Below are 18,430 nucleotides of genomic sequence, written 5' to 3'. Positions count from 1 at the left end.
TTCTGATAACAGATCCTGTCACTGCTGCCCTGCTGGAGGCTTCTAGGGTGTCATATCCACATTGCAATGAGTGCTTGGCCACTTGACAAGCACAGTGTAGTAATTCTGCCAGGTTCTTTGAGTTGGCACCATCAAGAGAGGCATCAATCTTCTGTTTTCAAGTGTGTTGTTGATATTTTAACATATGGAACTGCCAATTGAGTGCTCTGATAGCGAAGGTTGCAGAGGGGTGTACTTTCTTAACCTATATGTCCAGAGCTCTGGAGTCTTTGTCAGAAGGAAGAGGATTCTTGGCAGAACTAGTCTTAGCTCCTTTGGATCCCTGTGTAATGACATTATGGCCTGCTGCAGGATACCTGTATTTGTGAGAATGCGGTACTCTGTAGTACCTGTCAGGTTTAATTAGGACAGGAAGCAGGCATCAGGAGCTAAACCTGGATTCATGGAAAACATCATCCACCACTTCCAAAATAGGTGGGATGGCCAGGGGTATGTGCTGGGGCAGGTCCAGAAACTCTCCAAGTCATTTCTTTGACTGTGGGAAGTCTTAAGCTTCCCATTGAAAATGTCCCCTGAGGCAGTGAAGGTTTTCCCCAAAGGAGAGGTCCTCTGGAGGGGAGGCAGAAGGGATGGATTCCTCTGCATCTGAATCCTCAAAACAGTTAAGGGATGTAGTTCCTCTTCAAAAGCAGAATTATCAGATTCCTCAGACTCTTGGTCTGTCAATTTCTGGAAAAGGATGTCTTTTCCTTTTAGGACTGGGGGCCGGAGTACCTCAGATAAGGGAGATGAGATCCTCCACCATTTTAAGCATTTGAGCTTGGGGTGGGGGAGCAGTAGCAAGATGGTGGCTAGAAGCAGATTTCCTAGGAGAGGCCTGGCTTCTATGCCTGAGAGAATCTGCCGGTCTCTGAAAAGCAGTAGTCAGATGTGAAGAAGTTGTTTTTTGTCTGGAATCAGTAGCGTGAAAGGCCTCCGCGGAAGCCAGTGCCCACGTCATGGCTCTGGACCCAACCGAGGCAGAGACAGCCAAAGGCTCGGAAGACTAAGTGGATTTCTGTGGAATACCGGACTCCTAAAGGGTCTCGGCAGAGGCCTGCATAGAAAGTGAGGTGGGCATCAGGGATTGTGAACGCATCTTGCTGAATTCTGGAGAACTGACAACTTGGTTAGTGGAAGCATCGTCGGAAGGCTTAGCCTTGCATGACCTGTCTCTATCTTTATCTCTAAGTTTTTTCAGAATGTTGACAGGTTGTTGGCTGACCGACGCCATATCGAAATTCGAAGATGGAACACAAAAATAATTGTCTACAAAAAGAGCTCTACGTTGAATAGTTCTTGCATTAAATAGGGCACAGAACCGGTAATGAGGGATGTCCTGGTCTGGGCCTAAACAAGTGATGAAGGAAGAATGAAAGTCTCGGTGTGGGATCTGCTTTAAACAGGTGAGACAGTTGTTAACTTTTTCTGACATCGGTTAGAGCAAGAGAAAGGGGTCCCCAATGGGGCACTTAGCTTTAGACGTTTTCAGCGGAAATTCAACTTCTGGTAGTGACCGACCAGCACTCGTGTGATTTGTTTCTGCTACGGGCTCCATGGTAAGAAAGACAGATGTAATGACGTCGGCTGCCTTGCTTTATAGCACTGACGACCAGACATCAGACTACAGGTGACGGCAGCTGGTGCACAAAAACATTGACTCTGGTATTCTGGCGGACCGAGGGCTACCACAGCAGGGATAACCCACAGGTGATGACTGCAACAGTGAAACACGAAGAACATCTAAGGTCATCATGTAAGCAGTGGGTGAGATCATGAGTATCAACTTTTGAAGGGTAATTTTGAATTTTGGTACCGGCAAGAACCTGCTGAGCCTTGACCCATCTAGAATTGGCCCCTCCAGGTACCCATTTGCAGGAGACTAGGAAAAGCTTAGAGTAAAACCCTTTTCCTTGCAATGTGGTTGGTACATGTTCCACAGAACATTGGGTGCACAGGAGGTGTATTTGATTTAAGGCCTGTATTTGTTGGTTTAGTGGAATACCTGGGAAACCTGATTGAATCCAAGGCTGTTTGAAGTTGAGCTTGTGACCTCTGCATGATTTTTAATTCCCACTGATCCGGGGTTATGAAATTCCAATTTTTTAAATAGTGGGACAGCCATCCTCCCAGAAGAAGAGTGGGTAGGAAGAAAGGAACATAAGTGGAGGCGAGGGTGAAAGGGAGAGTTCCACAGGCCTATTGGAGTTTGCTTGTCACTGCCTGGGATGCTGGTACTGTCCGACTCCTTTCACTATGAGATCTCCAATATTAAGGCGTATACAGGGAGGCCAGAAAGGACCAGTGCTTGGTAGGATAATTGTGACCGAAAAGAAGAGGTTCAACCTGAAGGACGTGGCCTTATCCTCCAGCTGCTTAAGTACAGCTTCAGCCATGGGACCAAAAAAGAAAATCTTTTTCCAAAGGAGCATCCAAGAGATTTCACAAGTTTAGGAAGCGACTGTTCCCTCAGCAAGGCATGTCTTCTAATGACAGATCTTGTAGCTGCTGCCTGCTGGAAGCTTCCAGAGCATCACAGCCACAGTACAAGGAGTGCTTGTCAACTTGAGAGCAAGAACTGCACAAGTCCAGCAGCTCCTTGGAGAGGGCCTAATTTTCAATGGCCAAAAGGTTTTTGTTTAACTTGATGTAAAATGATTACTTGATACTTCATCATATGAAACTAGCAATTCAAAGCCCTCATGACCAGGACAGCAGAGGTGTACACTTTCTTTCCAAACCTGTCCAAGGCTCTGTTTTTTTTGCCAGCTGGCAGTAGATTTTTGGAAACACTCTCTTAGGACCCTGAGTCACCACATCAGGGTCTACTACAGGGTTCTTAAAAAGGAATCTGTGGGTTCTTAAAAAGGAATCTGTGGGAATATAGAACCCTGTATAACTAATAGGTCTTCGAGGGGCACCGGGGGAAGGAATCTGGCTGTAAGAAGAATTCAGCAAGACATCATCCACTATCTCTAAGACTGGAGGGCTGGCAAGAGGTTTACTGCTTAGGGAGTTTTAGAAATTCCCTAACTCTCTTCTTGGATTGTGGATAAGCCTTTGCGTCCAACTGGAAGTGTTCCCTTAGAGTATGTAGGGTCTTCCAAAAAGAAATGTCCTCAGGGGGAGTGGCTGAGGGGTTCTCTTCAGAATCTGAATCCCCATGGGAAGGAATAGATACGCCTTCCTCAGACGTGAGTTGATCGTCGTTATCATTAAAATCCTCAGAACCAAAAGAATTAGAAAACTCCTGATGGGAGGTAGCCCTTTTTGCTTTTACCAGGAGAAGAATCTGGACAGAACCCAGGAGAAAAGGCATCTAGAGCTGACCATGGAGATCAAATCCTCAGCCAACCTAACTGCATACTGCTGATAGGCCTGAGAGTGGGAGCCGGCAGGCCTTGGCTGGGGTAATCTGGATGCAGCTTTATGTGACGGTTTCAGTATAGACCTGTGGGTGACTTCCGTACTAGGGCCAGGATATTGGGTGGACAGCTGAATCCCAAGAACAGTAAATCAAGGCAGTCTCATGATGATGAAAAACTCCAGATATCCACTGTCAGTTAGAGATCAGTGATTGGAAGCTGGAACCTATGAAGCAGTTACAGACCCAAACAACAAGCTGAGTCCCTCAGCTTATGTGAAAATAGAGGGACCATGCGGCATAACAGATTCCAACAGGGTCTAGATAGAGGCCTGTGCCACACTGTACATTGGATACAAAGTGTACACACCCCTGTTAAAATGCCAGGTTTTTGTGATATAAAAAAATGACACCACAATAAATAATTTCCAAATGTTTCCCACCTTTAATGTGACCTATAACCTGTACAATTCAATTGAAAAACAAACAAATCTGTTAGGGGAAAAAATATGAAAAATAAAAAAAACGTACAATAAGCTGGTTGCATAAGTGTGCACACCCTTAAACTAATACTTTGGTGAAGCACCTTTTGATTTAATTACAGCACTCGGTCTTCTTGGGTACACACCTGCCATCAATTAAAGAGACTTTGATTAACCCCAAATAAAGTTCAGCTGTCCTAGTAGGATTTTCCTGACATTTACTCAGTTGCCTTCTACAGCAAAAGCCATGGTTCACAGAGACTTTACAAAGCATCAAGGGGATCTCAATGGTTGAAAGATATCAGTCAGGAGAATGGTACAAAAACATTTCCACGGCATTGGATATACCATGGAACACAGTGAAGACAGTCATCAAAAAGTGGAGAAAATATGGGACAACAGTGACGTTGCAAAGAATTGAACGTCCCTCCAAAATTGATGAAAAGAAAACAGGAAAACTGGTCAGGGAGGCTGCCAAGAAACCTACAGCAACACTGGAGGAGATGCAGGAATTTCTGGCAAGTACTCGTTGTGTACTACGTGACAACAATCTCCCGTAGTCTCCATATGTCTGGGCTATGGGGTAGGATTGCAAAACAGAAGCCTTTTCTTATACAGAAAAACATCCAGACCCAGCTAAAATTTGCAGAACAATACATCAAGTCTCCTAAAAGCATGTGGGGAAAATGTGTTATAGTCTGATGAGACCAAGGTTGAACTTTTTGGCCACAATTCCAAAAGGTACATTTGGCACAAAAACAACACTTCACATCACCAAAGGAACACCATCCTCATGGTGAAGCATGGTGGTGGCACTATCATGCTTTAGGGTTGCTTTTCTTCAGCTGGAACTGGGGCCTTAGTCAAGATGGAGGGAATCATGAACAGTTCCAAATACCAGTCACTTTTGGCTCAAAACCTTCAGGCATCTGCTAGAAAGCTGAAAATGAAGAGAAATTTCAACTTTCAACAAGACAATCACCTCAGGCATACATCCAAATCAACAAAAGAATGGCTTCACCAGAAGAAAATTAAAGTTTTGGAATGACCCAACCAGAGCCCAGACCTAAATCCAACAGAAAATCTGTGGGGTGACCTGAAGAGGGCTGTGAACAACAGATGCTCTCGGAATCGGACAGATTTGGAGTGCTTTTGCAAGGAAGAGTGGACAAATGTTGCCAAGTTAAGATGCGCCATGCTGATAAGACTCCTACCCAAGAAGACTGAATGTTGTAATTAAATTAAAAGGTGCTTCAACAAAGTGTTAGTTTAAGGGTGTGCACACTTATGCAACCAGCTTATTGTACATTTTTTATATTTTTTCCACTAATAGATTTGTTTTTCAACTGAATTGTACAGGTTATAAATCGCATTAAAGGTGGGAAAAGTCAGGAAATGATTTATTGTCTCTTTTTATATCACAAAAACTCGGCATTTTAACAGGGGTGTTTACACTTTCTATATCAACTGTAAGTCATCAGAGGGGACTGCAAAGGATTCTCAACTTCTTTGACAAGAAGCCTGGATGGACTGGCAGATGGCTAGTGAACATCACCCTGTACTCCAAGTCTTGGGTGCTTTTCCTTCTTACACCTACAGAGATCACCCACAGCCCGACTGGCGGATGACTTGGCAAGTAAAGGCCTTGGTGAGTCACTAAAATCCTTAGCTAAAATGTCAGCCCTTCTCTTGATATTTCTATTATTTAAGCAAGCACAGAACTGACAGGTACATTGTATACTGGGCCCAACAAGTTTCACAAAAGAGGTGAAAGTCCAAGTGTGGTATCTGCTTGCCACAGCAGAGACAGTTCTTAACGTTCTCTGACAGTTAAGAAACACATAAAAAGCTCCCCAACGGGGTACTTAGCTTTAGAAATCTTTCTCTAGTGTGGACCGACTGATGCTCTGTCGACCACACTGTTTCTGGCTCTGACAGCAAGAAAGAACTGGAGTTATGACACTGGCCGACTGCCTTTATACCCAGATGTCTTGTCGTTGGTCAGGGCATCCGCAGACTTCAGGAAGAGAAAACTCTCTGGTAGTTGGACCAGCCAAGGACTTCCATGACAGGAAATCCCATCACTTAGGACTGCAACAGTGAAAACACAAAAAACACCTGCAGCTTTCCCTGCATGTGTTTCACTTCTGAATGCGTCTTAAAGAAGTTATTTCCAAACTGGGTGGTTGACTGATCTCATCAAGCTTCCTGAGAATGGGCACAGCAGCCACTGAATTCTCACTGTGTGATCTACAATCAAATGTATCATGTGGTCTGCAGAGGCAACTGACCAAGATGTAGAAGAGATGGTCTAAAAGGTCTCCTGCATAATCTACTTGTCAGGGGAGGGGGGGACTACAGCCAAGACTCATCTGTTTCATCAATTCTAGTATTTCCCCAAATTTGGGGATGTCTAGAGGGCATTGTGAAGAACCCACCCCTTCACTGAAATATATGTCTGGGGTAAGAGACTCTGCTAGGGAGCTCAGGCACCTCTGTTTGCATCTCATCTTCTTATGGTCAACTGGAGCAATTTGTCCAAATGCTCTGAAGACGGATCTTCCTCCAATGGACAGAGTTTATGTGGGTCTCTTGTAACATCTCTCTAGGACACAGATTCTGGGCATAAGGTTATAAACTGTGGGATGCCACAGAACAGAGGCAAGGTCTAAGGCCCTTCCCAAATCACCAACTTTGTGGGTTGCTCAATGGTCCTCTGCAAGAAAGTACAGTTGTGTACCTACCATAAATGCAGATGTTCAAGTGTATTCACTGTCGCAGTCATTACTCTTGGGTTATCCTGCTGGCAGACTACCCGCAGTCGGCCAGAATTCCAAAGTCTAGGTCTGGCGTCAGTTGCTGTTGCCTCTTCCCTGATGTCAGTGCGCCAGGGGTATAAAAGATGCAGCCGACGCCATTTTCTTCAGTTTTTCTTGCCCCAGATGTCAGGTGCCCCCAAAATGGTAGGCTAAAAATATTATGCCAATAATTATGCATGCAGTAAAATAAACATTTCCTTCTTCTACAAGCAAATACACCACCTAGGTTGTATAAGATAGAGAAGTATAGGCAAGTCCCAGCAAAGAAAAGGGGGATGGAGGATGGGTAACCTGGACTGCAACACTGAATACACTCGAACATCTACATTTATGGTAGGTACTCAACTGTACTATGTTCGTGTTTCACTGTTGCAGTCATTACTCTTGGGTTGAATCCCAAAGCTAAGGCTGGGTGGCTGGGCCTAAATAGGATTAGGAGAGGCTATAAGACCTTGCAAAACTGCAGTGGCGAAGCCTGCTCTGGATTTAGAGTGAAGAGGTAAATGGTAGTGCTTTGTAAAAGTGTGCACTGAACTCCAAGTTGCAGCCTCTAAAATGTCTTTGGTTGGTACTCCTCTGAGAAAGGTTGCTGAAGTGGCTGCTGCCCTGGTAGAATGAGGCCTAATGCCCTTGGGCACTGATTTTCCATGTTGTGAGTAGCAGAAACGAATGCAGTGGCCTATCCATTTTGAAATAGCCTGTTTTGAGATGGTCTTTCTTTGAGATCCTGCAGCATACGCCACTAAAAGTTGCTCAGTTTTTCTGAAAGCTTTAGTTCTGTCCAAGTAGAAGCGTAGTTGTCTGTGTATGTCCAAGGAATGCAGAAGTCTCTCACCCTTATTCTGTGGGTTTGGATAAAAGGTAGGCAAATGAATGGTTTGGGTAAGGGCCACAATGGACACTACCTTAGGCATAAATGTTGGGTTTGTCCTTAGAGAAACCCTGTCTGGGTGGAAAATGATGAAAGGTTCCACAGCCATGAGTGCCTGTAACTCTGAAACTCGTCTTGCAGAGGTTATTGCTAGGAGCAGAGCTGTTTTCCAAGATAAAAACTTTATATCAGCTGTACTGGCTGGCTCAAAAGGTGGCAGTGTGAGTTTTTCCAAGACATAATTGAGGTCCCATGCAGGTATTGGGGCTCTCCTTAGAGGTCTTATGTTTTTGGCCCCTCTGAGGTACTGCCTTAGCAATGGATGGGAAAAAATAGGAGGCTCCATATTGTAATGAGCTGAAATGGCAGAGGCATAAATTTTAATTGATGAAAAGGATAGGCCTTTGTCCAGCATCTCAGTTAGGTATTGTAAAATCTGAGGAATTTTTGGTACAGATGTGTCAATTCCTTGTGCCTGGTTCCAAGCACAGAATCTTTTCCATTTTCTGCATAAGATTTTCTGGTACTGGGCCTCCTGGCCTCCAAAATAACATCCATTACTGCTTTAGAGAGAGGTGTGCTTTGAATGGTTACATTATCCGCCATGCTGCCAGATTTAGGGTCCTGAGTTGGCTGTGCAGAATCTGACTGTTTCACTGGGTCAATAAGTGAGGAATTAGAGGCAATGTTCAGGCTGGGCCTTGAGACAAGCTTTTTAGGATTGGGTATCAGTGCTGGCGTGGCCAGTCTGGGGCAATCAGAATCATTCTTGGCTTCTCTTGTCTATCCTTTAGGAGTACACCTTGGGGAGGAGAGGCAGAGGAGGAAAGGCATATACTGTTAGACTTTTCCAGCTGAATGACAGAGCATCCACTTTCCATGCTTGCTTGTGATAAGTCCTTGTGCAGAATTTCTGTAGTTGGCAGTTGTGAGGGGAGGCAAATAGATGTCTGGGCATCTCCATTCCTTTGTTATCATGCTGAAGACTTATGGATTCAGTTTCCACTCGTGGGGATCTGTAAGGTTTCTGCTTAGTTCGTCTGCCACAATATTGTTCTTTCCTGGCACAAATTGTGCTTGCAGGTGTACTTGAGAAGTCAATCCTGTGTTCCACAAAGTCATGGCTTGTCTGCAGAGGGGGTAAGAATGTGTGCCTCCCTGCTTGTTTATGTACCACATGACTGTAGTATTGTCCATCCTTAACAGTAGTTGTCCTGGATGGAGTAGATCCTTGAAAGCTGTCAGGGCGTTCTGAACAGCTAGCATCTCTTTTTGATTGATATGTAGGTGCATTTGGCTTGTGGGCCATGTGCCCTGAATACATTTTCCTGCCATGTGTGCTCCCCAGGCATAACCTGATGCATCTGTTGTTATTGACTGCCTGGCTGAGGGTAGAGCAAATGGCTGCCCCCTGTTGAGATGACAGGCATGAGCCCACCATCGAAACTCCTGTTTCAGGCAAGGAATGAAGGTAATTAATGCTTCCAGGCTTTGACAATGTTGACTCCAGACACGTTTTAGGTACCATTGAAGTTTCCTCATATGCAGTCTGGCATATGGAATTAGCAGAATGCAAGATGCCATGAAACCCAAAGCCTGCAGAATTTGTCTTGCAGATAACTGGGTCTTTGTTGCCAACATTTTGAAGTAAGAAGTTAGTTGCCTTTTTTTGTCTGGCGTGAGATAAGCCATCTGGTCAGTTGTATTTAAGCTTGCACCCAGGAATATTATCTCTTGAGAGGGTACCAGTTTTGATTTATTTTCGTTTACTGTGTACCTTAGGCAAATTAATAATCTTTTTACGAATGCCAGATGCTTTAGTAGAGTGTCCTTGTTCTCTGCTTGTATAAGGCAGTCATCCAAGTAAGGATAAATTTGAATTCCTCTGTCTGCAAAATGCAATTACTGGTGCCAGGCATTTTGTGAAGACCCTGGGTGCAGTAGATAAGCCAAAGGACAGTGCAGAGAATTGGTAGTGCATTGAGCCAGCTGTGAATCTGAGGTATCTTCTGCAAGATTGTCTGATTGGTATATGCAGGTATGCCTCTTTTAGGTCCAAAGTTACAAGCTAAGCCTTCTTGCCCAGCATGGGCAGAAGCTGCTGTAGAGTTAACATTTTGAATTTTGGAACGTCCAGAAATGTGTTTAGAAAAGACAGGTCCAGTATTAGTCTCCAGGCTTTGTCCTTTCTGGGAACCAAGAAAAGTCTTGAGTAAAATCCTTGTCCCTGCTCTTGCTGTGGTACTTGCTGAATGGCCCTCATTTGCATAAGAGACAAAACTTGTTTTTGTGCCTCTGCCCATTGATTGTGTGGCAGGTGTGGCATACCTTTTGCCTTTGGCAGGGTGTGAAAGTGGAACCTGTAGCCCTGGGACACTATATTCAATACCCATTTGTCCTGGGTGATCATGTGCCAATTTTGAGAGAAAAGTGCTAGTTTTCCCCCCAAGGGGGCTGCAAGAAGATAAGTGCTTGGTGTTGGCAGAGGCAAGTCATTGGGACTGTTTCCATTATGGCTGTGCTTTGTCTTCTCCACTTTTGGAGGTAGAAGCGCCCCACTGTTTAGGCCTGTATGAGCCCTGGGGCTGGGATCTGCCTCTGGGACATCTGTATCTGCCTCTTTGTGGCCTGTCCGACACTGGAAAGGACCAATTCTTTGTAGGCCAGTTCCTGCTAAATTTTGGTGGCTGAACCTGTAAGAAATCCTTTACTGTTTGCATAGATTTCGCTTTGTCCTCCATTTTCTTCAAAACCTCCTCTGCTTTAACGCCAAATAAAGTATCATGCTGTAATGGAGCATCTAATAATTTTGCTTTGACATGATCAGGCAGATTTTGCTCCTTTAACAAAGCATGCCTCCTAATGACAGAACCCATAACTGCGGCCCTGCAGGAGGCCTCCAGAGAATTAAAACCGCATTGCAATGTATGCTTTCCCACTTGTTCAGTTGCATGCAATAAATCCTGTATTTCCTTACTTTCTGTACAATCAGAATTAGTCAACATTTTCTGTTTTAACAGTGACATTAAGTATTGCTGATATTTAATCATATGAAATTGACAATTTAAAGCCTGCACAGCCAAAGTAGCAGAAGTGTAAACCTTTTTCCCTCATCTGTCTAGTGCCCTTGAATCCGTCAGAAGGGACAGGGTTTTTTGCAGTAGCGGCCTTAATCCCCTTGGGACCCTGAGAAATAGTTTCTGGGTCAGCAGCAGGGTTTTTATAAAGAAATTTATGTGAATCAGGAACCCTGTAGTATCTGTCTGGTTTAACAGGAGCTGGAATAAGGAGTCTGGAGAAAGGCCGGACTCTGAAAATACATCATCCACAATGTCTAGCACAGGGGGAATAGCAAGAGGCCTGTGCTGAGGAAGTAAAAGAAAATCTTTAAGCCTTTTCTTTGATTCTGAGTAATCTTGGCTCTCCCAGTGGAAGTGCTCCCTCATGGTATGCAGGGTTTCCCCAAAAGAATAATCCTCAGAAGGAGAGGCTGAAAGAATGGATTCTTCAGCATCAGAATCCCCATAAGGAGGAAGAGAGTATTCCTGTACAGAAGAGGAGTCAGAGGAAATGGAAACCTGATCTGAAGAGTCATAATCTTGTCTCTTGCCTAGGCCTCTTGTCAGGAGAGGGATGGGACCTCTGATCAAGGTAATAAGGTCTTCGGCCATTTTGGGCATCTGTTTCTTAGGCATGGAAGTCTGTCCTGGAGAATGCTGTACTTGTTTCTTTGTCTTTAAAGCTGTTGTAGTCTTTGCTTTTGAAGCTTAAGTAGGCTTTACATATAGCTGTTGTTGTGTCTTTCGGCTTATCCCGGCCATGGGTTGCCACAGTGGAACTCAGGTCCGCTAATGTTTGGTAGTGGATTTTTACGTTCCGAATTACCAGTCCTGACGAACAACCTTCAACGAAGGCACGCCTATTCAGGCATGCCTCCACAAAGAAGATGCTCTAGGAGAGAATCAAATGCGACAACGTCTTGCTGTAAGGCGATAAAGCTACCGCAGCACCACTAGCTGTGTAGGTCTGAAAACACCCTTAGAAGCCGATGCCTACTCAGTGGCTCTGGACCCATCTGAGGGAATGATTTCCGAGTGTCCAATACCTTGAGTATCCAGAGGCCTAGCTGGCTCCACATGGGAGTCATCAGCGGCCTGTGGCTCTGAGGTAGCGGGTGTCAGGGGCTGCGAAAGCACCACACAGAGCCGGCAAACCAGCGACTGGCTTAGCGGAAGCCTCGTCGTCGGTTTTGGATCTCGGATGCCTGTCCTTCTCTTTTTCTTTGCGTTTTTTAGAAACTCCGGTCGTCGGCTGTTCCGACGGCATTATGTAATTGAATTTTCGGCCAAAGTAATGATAAGCAAAACCAAACAGATGCTTAATAGTGCGTTTGTTGAATCTAGCACAAAACCGACAACTAGCAACATTATGATCAGGGCCTAGGCAGGAATACAGTAAGAATGATAATCCTTATGAGGTATTTGCTTCCCACAAGAAATACAATTGTTAACTTTTTCTGACATCAGTCTGGAGCAACAAAAAAGTTTCCCAAATGGGGTACTTAGCTTTAATGAAGACTTCGGATCTGAAATTCGTCTGTGAAAATCTCAGAAGTCGGCCGATCAGCACTTGCGAACTGCTTTTGCTTCGGGCACCACACGGCAAGAAAGACTGAAGAAAACGGCGTCAGCTGCATCTTTTATACCCCTGGCACACCTGAAGTCAGGGAAGAGGCGACAGCAACCGACGCCGGACCTAGACTTTGGAATTCTGGCCGACTGCGGGTAGCCTGCCAGCTGGATAACCCAAGAGTAATGACTGCAACAGTGAAATACGATGAACATCTTGAATGCTAAAGTTGCACCTGTCTATGTTGTCCCACATGTACCATTCCTGATGTCAATATATGAGGTAGCACTCCGAAAGAGTGGCAACACTAACACTTGGTTTCAGAATCATAAGAAGTATTAAGACTGCCTTTGGCACTGATGTATGAAATGCTAAGTGTTCCAACACAGGGAACAGACTAGGGTTAATGGAGGACAACCTTGACACAGCATATTCAACATAGAGTCTAATGTGCCAAGTGGTACTTGGCACCAAAGGAATGAATGTTTAAACTACTGGATTAAAAGTTGTTGGTGCTGATGGAGATAATTCCACAGGTGCTGACACAGACAACACTAGAGAAATCCTTGACCCTGATGCTCCTAGTGCTAAAACTGTGTCTAATGAGGGAGTATGAGCGATAGATAGAATGGATCCTCCTCTATCCATCCTAGAAACAGAGGGAAACACAAACACATCCATCTCCATCTGAGCCCTAAGTAAGGTCCATATCTTTCGGTCTCAGTCACTATGTGCTCCTGTGAGGGCTCCTGACGGAGGTCACTGACCTTGCTGACAAAAGGTTGGATGGGAGCCCAAATATCTAGATAACTCCCACTCTGAGAAGAAGCTGGTACATATCCTCCTTATTGAGGGATCAGAAATAATTGTCACCTCTATTTGAGGTGCATTGACGCTTGAGAAGTCAAAGTAGCAGCCTGACAATCAGACCTGGGAAAGTCCAGGAGAACAAGTTTTTTTTTTCATCACCCCAGCCCTCCTCCAGCTTTTCCTTCCCATTCTCTCTTTTCTGTTAACTTTCTTTTCTTTGGAGGGGAGAAGCCTCTTCAAGATCAACTAATTTTTCTGTTCTTGCATCATCTGAACCAGACAGTCATACAAATCTCACATTCTTTTTTTTTAAATGATTCAGCCTCAGTGACAACATGCACAAGGAATGGGCATACTTTGATCTTGCGGCTGCTGCTACAGCATTTCTTGGACCCTTCTACCCATTTACCATTAGTCTTAATGGAAAGAAATCCATACTATTGGTTAAACGTACTGAAAAAGGACTCAGTAATAATAATACTAGCAGAAACTAGTCCTGCAAAAGTCAACACAATCTCACACAGCCAACTGATTAACATGCTGTAATGTAGAAAAAGTACTAGGAAAAAGATGACCCCAAACAGCCCAAGACTGGCAATCTAAAGTCAGTTTTAACAAAACATTGCTAACTAATGTATTGCTGTGATACGGCAACCAGAATTAGACCCAACAGCCTACCAGGGAGTGGGGAGATGAGCTGACAAAAAATGTCTGTGGGAAACAGTAAATCAATACCTATAAGATATCCTAAGTGACAAAAGGAATTTTTAGTCAAACACATATTAGAAAGCTTAAGTACTGAGACTGTCTTGATATTAGAAGTGGCAAATGAGATCTGGACCGAGAAATTTGGGCCAAAGTGTGAACTAGCGAAGGAATTCTACCTCTGGGAGAGATGCAGTTGCTAACTCAGTGCCACCTGTGGTGACTAGTGCCCTCAGTATTAAAGTGGACAAACTGGATAAGGTAAGACAGCAGCCTTTACAAGCAGTTAATCATTAAAGAAAATAACATGGTATGTGAGAGGCATAAATACACAACTTCTTTGGAGGCAAAAATTTTGCATATTACTGAAGTCAGGAATACCCACATTAGATCTCTCACACACTACACTTGCCTCACATACAGAATTGTCTTATGCTGAGGTGCTTAAAAAAAACTTTCCTAAATCTCAAAGATATCAAATAACATCTAATGGCAACACTGCTACTCAACAATCACTTAAACACACACCAAAAGCAACACCAAACATCTCACATCAGCCTACACCCAATGGTTCCCCAACAGCAAAGCCCATAAGGGAAGCAAATACTTTACCTAATAGTCTTGTTATTGGGGACACCATCGTGTTGCAAACATGCCCTACACACCAGGTAAGGCACGGAGAAGATAATGGTTAGTTGCCTACCTGCAGTCAGCATCAGCAATATCACACATGCACACAAGTCACTGCGCCCAGGTGTCAATATGATTGTATCACAGTCCATGTGGGTATAAAAATCCTGAAACATACCTTGATGGACTACATGAAGAGATACATAACTCTCAGAATGTTTGTCACAGATGGGAATGAGCCCTGCACTGAGCAACATTCTAATTGCACCAAGGATGATGCCACAGTATGACCACAAAATGATTGTTTTGTGATAATTGACCTAGTTTCTAGTGTCACTCCAGGGAATACAGTATCTATCAGCATGAGAGGAAGTGGTAAAAAAAAAAAAATCACGCTGCTTTGCCAAGGATGGGCTGCACCTGTCCCCCCTAGGCTTTTGGATATTGGTTCAATGCTAGGAGCCTAAACAAACAACTCCAAACCCATCAAGCCTTCCTCACTCTGCAGGATGTAGATATCTGTGTCATGAACAAGACTTGTTTTAAACCTGCAGAAAGTACTCCGGAAGTGCAAGGCTACACTGCCTTCCACACATTTTGACAAAAAGCAGCACAGACTGGGGCCATAGGTAAAGGTGTCTTGATCTATGTTAACAAAAATGCCTCCAGGTTGGTTAAACAGGGTGATACCAAGGAGCTCATCCATGTGAAAGTCACCACAGATAAGGTCCCTTACCATATCATGGCTAGCTACATGCATCATCTTTGTTCCTGGAGTCCCATGACTCTTACCTAAACCTAACAGAACTGCTCATCATCCAAACACCCTATTCCTGGGTGACTAGCTACCCATCTATAGGCTGGTTAATATCACTGCCACAACACTACCTGGACGTGATTAACACAAACCATGGAACAGATAGTGTATGCTCCAACCAAAGGATCAAGCATACTGGATCAACCCCAAAACTACATCAGTAACACTTAGGAACTATTTTAACTATTCTACATGAACTATAGAATGAACGTGCACCCCAACTAAGTACCATGTTCAATCACAGCCTCACCTCTGACTGTGCCCACTGAATGGTACACAGCAATGGTTATCCCGCTCCACAAAGGGGGAGCCACCACGGACCCCGGAACTACCGCCCCATTAGCATGACAAGCCTGGTCTGCAAGGCTATGGAATGCATCATCATGAAACTTATAAACAATGACATTGGTAATCTCCAAACTCAGCACCCCACCCATTTCAGGTTTGTAAAAGGCAGATCATGTCTCCTAAACCTAATAGATTCCTTTGAAGCAGTCACCAAAGCCGTAGATGAGGGTAAGGTGGTTCACACAACCTACCTAGATCACGCCAAGGCTTTCGACACCATCCCCCACTCTGGAATTATAGATAAACTCACTAAACTAGGTATAAATCCCTATGTCACAAGATGGGTTGCCAAATGGCTCACTGACAGAACCCACACTGTGAAAGTAGAAGACTCCAAATCCAACTTCAGACCAGTGACAAGTGGAGTACCACAGGGTTCAGTCCTGGGTCCTCTCCTGTTTGGTATCTACTTCTCTGAAGTACTGGTTAACACAGAAAGTCTTTGGCTAACGAAGTTCGCAGATGACTGAAAACTAGGAGCCATAATCAAAACTCCAAAAGATGTGGACATCCTACAAAAGGGCCTCGCTAAGACAGATGCCTGGTGTCAAAGCCATGGCCTCAAGCTCAATGCCAAAAAGTGCATTGTCATCCTTTTTGGTAAAAACTCTGTACCCAAGAACTACCACATAGGCAGTAGTCTACTTAACACTGAAAGTGTGATAAGAGACCTTGGGACACAGGTGTTCAGTAGTCTCTCCTTTGATAATTACATCGCCACAGTAGTCAGGAAATCCTTCTATGTGGCACACCTCATCACAAAAGGTTTCTCATCAAGGAAAAAAAGAGGTCATTGTTCCCCTCTACTCGTCACTCATTAGACCCATTATAGAGTACAACACCCCTATTGGTGTGTACCTCACAAGACATCAATAACTGGAAAGGCCGCAGAAATACCTCACAAAGAGGATTACTGGCCCAAACAGATGCCCTACGCAGACCGTCTCAAAAAACTCCAGCTTCACTCTGTCGCATATCGCCTACTCAGAGGCGATCTCTGCCTAACACACAAAGCTATGTCAAACCCAGAGCTTTTGGACATGCTCCACTTAAAGAAATCCCAATCCCTATGAGCTACACACTCTAGGGACCTAAACCTTGTCACCACAATAAACAGAACATGCTGGAGGGATAGATTCCTGTACCAGTGATTTCCCATACTCTGGAACCACTACCTATCTATATCAAACAAAGCTCCTCATTAGCACTATTCAAGAAAAATCTTGATTGGATGGGAAATAGGAAATTCACCCTGGGGATCACCTCTGTGGCTCTGCTCGACAGGGGCACAGGAAAATAATTTTCTTGGGTGGCGAAAGCTAGGGTACCTTTTTGGCTAGGCTTGTATAGGCCCTAGGGCCGACCGCCTGGTACCAACCTATGAACTTATTAATGGAACTAAAAGGAAAGTCCACCACTGTTTTGTAATCAAACAGGCAGGATGGTTTCCAGTTTGCATCCGACTTGCTACTCGTTTCCATGCTGTCATAAACCTACTTTTCATGTACCATGGGAAGGCCCTATTCTGGTTCAGTACAGAAAACGGAATTCCGTTTCTCTTGCATCTTCCACTTTTAATGCTCTCACTCTTCTCACGTCAGTTTGGACACAGTTTTTACTCATCCAGGCCCTAATTTTGTGATCACTCCTCCAGATACTCTGTCAGCATACTACATTTTCCTCTTTTTTCCAAACAATACAAATAGTACCTAGAAAAGGTGCAAACCGGAGGTAAATGTATTGGATATGTAACAATTTCAATAAACATATGCTTCTATCAGCAAGGACCATTTTATGGAGCATATTAATGAACAGTACTTCATATGCATATATTTCTCCACATTTTGTCTATTATTGCAATTTATTTATATGTTACTCTGTCCCATTGCTTGGCATTTCATGTTACATATTCTCCATACTATAATTTGAGCTCTTTCAAAGTATTACTGTAACTAGGCAGTGAAAAGGGGGTCCTGTGCTTCAATTCTCCTATCTGGATTATAAAAAAAAAAAAAAAAAAAAATTTAAACATCTCCACATGTAAACTGTTTGTAATGTTACAAAAACATTTGGCCTGGTGAACTCAAATGAGATTACTTCCAGACATTCTTCATGATGACAATAGACCCTGTTGCTACACCACTGGGCCAACTTAATTTTAAAACTTTCTAAGTTGTTAGCCAATTTAACATCAGCAGGCAACAAAAGTTCCATTTCCCACCTACTCTAAACTGGAAGTATCTTTTTCATAATTTTGGACTTATTTAAATCTAGAAAAACTGATCGTTTTTAATGTATTTCATGACTCAAAAAGATGTCCAGCATAAATTCCATTGCCTCAAACATTTACAGATCAAAATCAGTTTTTCTTTTGTAATTTTATAACCTACAGAAAGCAAGTTTAATTTTTAGTTAGTTTTAAATTCTAAACACTGTTCAACTTCCCAGTAAAACACCGGTGACGACCCCACTTAAACCCAGGGCAGTAACCAAGAAGACTCAATCCTCACCACTGTCTCTGGTAGGCAAGTGTCACTGAAAGCAGGGATAGAAACACAATTTCCCCTAAGAGTTCACCGGGAACAGGTTCCAAACCTGGGACTGGACTACATGCTTGCTTCACTCCAGGTCCCCAAACAAGACTTCATACGAACCACTGCACAGCACTGTGTCCCAGTCCTAGGCATTTCGTACACTCACTCAGATATTTGATATTCACACATGCAAACACTCTTGGGAAAGACTGGCACAGATTTATCTATGTCCTCTTTCCGAGATTACAAGGTAACAGGCTACCACCAGTCAAATACCACAATACCCTTCAAAAGGGGTGTTCAATTACATTGGGTAAAATAAATATTGATATAAATGGTAGCATGTAATCCAAGCAGTAAGGCTTTTCACAGTGGTCCTGGT

At 43.8% G+C, this 18,430-nt stretch overlaps 1 protein-coding gene across 1 annotated transcript in view; it reads right to left on the bottom strand.

Annotated features, from left to right (window-relative positions):
* The window catches only part of LRCH1 (leucine rich repeats and calponin homology domain containing 1), a gene marked incomplete in the record, with an annotated part of 1,693,846 nt that overhangs the window by 593,628 nt on the left and 1,081,788 nt on the right, over positions 1 to 18,430 (bottom strand).

This window comes from Protopterus annectens, chromosome 5.part0 (assembly GCF_019279795.1).
Source record: "Protopterus annectens isolate FY-2018-M chromosome 5.part0, PAN1.0, whole genome shotgun sequence".
NCBI classification, from domain to species: Eukaryota; Metazoa; Chordata; order Ceratodontiformes; family Protopteridae; genus Protopterus; species Protopterus annectens.
Note: the sequence above shows the minus strand (reverse complement) of the source record. Positions and strands in the feature narration are given on the sequence as shown.